This window comes from Peromyscus eremicus, chromosome 17, assembly GCF_949786415.1.
Source record: "Peromyscus eremicus chromosome 17, PerEre_H2_v1, whole genome shotgun sequence".
In the NCBI taxonomy this organism is placed as follows: Eukaryota; Metazoa; Chordata; class Mammalia; order Rodentia; family Cricetidae; genus Peromyscus; species Peromyscus eremicus.
Genome location: NC_081433.1, coordinates 686,309 through 688,544, shown reverse-complemented (window position 1 = coordinate 688,544; position 2,236 = coordinate 686,309). Strand labels below are relative to the sequence as shown.

Sequence of the window (2,236 nt, the reverse complement as noted above, 5' to 3'; positions counted from 1 at the left end):
GGACAAAGGAAGATGAAAATGCATAACTAAACAAAGCAGAGAATTTGAAAAGAGTAAAAAGCAAAATTATATTTGGTTGGAAGTGGACCCCAAATATCATAAAGCAAACTTTCTTTCTATTTCATGTGAAGGACTTCTGTCCCCAATAGGAAAGCAAAATAAAATGTATATTTTCTTTTATTTCTATCTATGCTCAATACTGAATAGTCACCTAAATCATCTATGATGACAATTGAGTAAATACAGTAACTGTTCATAACCACAAATATGCATAAAACAATGTAGTTGGAAATTTCTTTGGGCTGTCAACCAGCTCCCAAATAAAGACACAGAGACTTATTTTTAATTGTGAATGCTTGGCCTTAGCTTAGGCTTGCTTCACTAGCTCTTTTACCTTAATTGAACATGTTTCTGTTCATCTGTGTTTTGCCTCCAGGCTTTTTACCTTTCTTTCATTCTGTATGTCCTGTTTTTGTGCTTCCTCCACGTCTGTCTATCTGGCCCCTGGCATCTTCCTGGTTGATTAAGATCAATCCATGTGAGTCTATTACATGGGTAACAGAATTTATTAAGATATGAACTGAGGAAATACACTCAGGATTACAGAACGGAGTAGACAGCAGAAGTCGTCCTCTGATCTGACTAGGAGCAAATCCACATCAAAGACAGGAGCCAGGAGAAGGGGTTGTGTCCTTCCTCCAGCTCCTTATCAAAGGTCAACCACAGCAAGCACCACCTCCTTTGTCCATATAGCCTAGGGTCATGTGTGGAGCAAATACCACTACATTTCCCTTTTATTTTGGCTAAATAAGAAGGTTCTAATCTTAATGCAAACTATATACAATAAGAATAATTATCAAGTATTGTCCAGGAAAAACAAAGGGTAATAACATAAACAAAATGGAACTACAATCAATAAGAATAACATCAAACAAGAGACACATACAAAAATCCAGAGAAGTCTGGAGCATAGGTAAATGGCACATTACAGAGATCATTCCAAAGGGTGTCCTATCCTGAAGAACCTGAATCTAGTACTTAATATGTTCTATTTAAGATACAAGAAAATGGATATATTAATGGTGAACAAGCTACAGAGAAGAGCTGTGTATGTGCAAATGACAGATGAGAAAGGTGGTACTTGAAAAGTTATATCACTTCTTGGCCTTTTGGCTAAGACCAAGTGTAGTTAGTATTTGTTCTTATCCATTTAATATCTGATACATCCTCTATCTGAGGACAATATATTAAGTGGATTTTTAGAAGTCTGAGTTGGAACAGGAGCTTGCTCCATCCACTCCACAAGTTGACCTGGTATTGCAGTATCTCCAGATATGGTACAACCCTCCTGGGGATTTGAAAAAAAGAATGTTATGCAGAGACCTGGAGCACAATGGACCCAGGAACAGGGGGAGAGAGACCTGTCTGCTATCCAAGCTTTGTAACTTGCCAATAGCTAAGTTTATTCTCCAGTATCTGTGTGTTCGCCAGGCTGGAGGAGGTATGATAGAGCCAGAAGAGCCCTACCCCGTCCCAAGAAGAATCAGAAATGTGATGGTAAATTTCTTCACTGGTAGGGAGTGAGAAAAGAGGAGCTTCTCAGTTCAAAGAAGAAAGAGTCAGGAAGAATGCTTGTGTGTTGAACACCCAGGATTCACAGTGGACAGGGTAATGTTTGCTTTGTCACCACTGCCCTGCTGCCCCCGCCCCCACTGACTTTTGCAAGTTAGATCGCTTTTCCCCTTAATCATAAAACTCTATAGAAAAAAGAGGGTTAAACCGGGCAGTGGTGGCAACACACCTTTAATCCTAGCATTCAGGAGGCAGAGGCAGGTGGATCTCTGTGAGTTCGAGGCCAACCTGGTCTACAGAGTAAGATCCAGGACAGGCACCAAAACAACACAGAGAAACCCCCCCCCAAAAAAGAAAAGAAAATGAAAGAAAGAAAGAAAGAAAGAGGGTTAAGGCTAATTTAAATTTTTTATACATTAAAAATTTGTATTCTAGACATAAAACAACTATCAAATATCTCAAGGTAAAAATAAAGAAAAATAGGAAAACTCTATTTTGAAGGTCTACAAAAGAAGGAAAAGTGGAAAAGCTATCCATCAGTTAACTAATCATTAAGATAAAATTAAATAATACCCTCATTTATTTAACTTTTGAATGATCTCTTATCTCTTACTAATTTCCATTAATGAATTTGCAGTCTTCTAAATGTATTATTTTGAATGTG

General features: G+C 37.9%; 1 non-coding gene across 1 annotated transcript; it reads left to right on the top strand.

The window, feature by feature from the left end:
- Window positions 1–1,153: 1,153 nt before the first annotated feature.
- Window positions 1,154–1,348, top strand: LOC131894766 (U2 spliceosomal RNA). The gene has a single exon (XR_009375003.1). It is a non-coding gene; the product is annotated as a U2 spliceosomal RNA (small nuclear RNA).
- The last annotated feature ends 888 nt before the right edge of the window (window positions 1,349–2,236 follow it).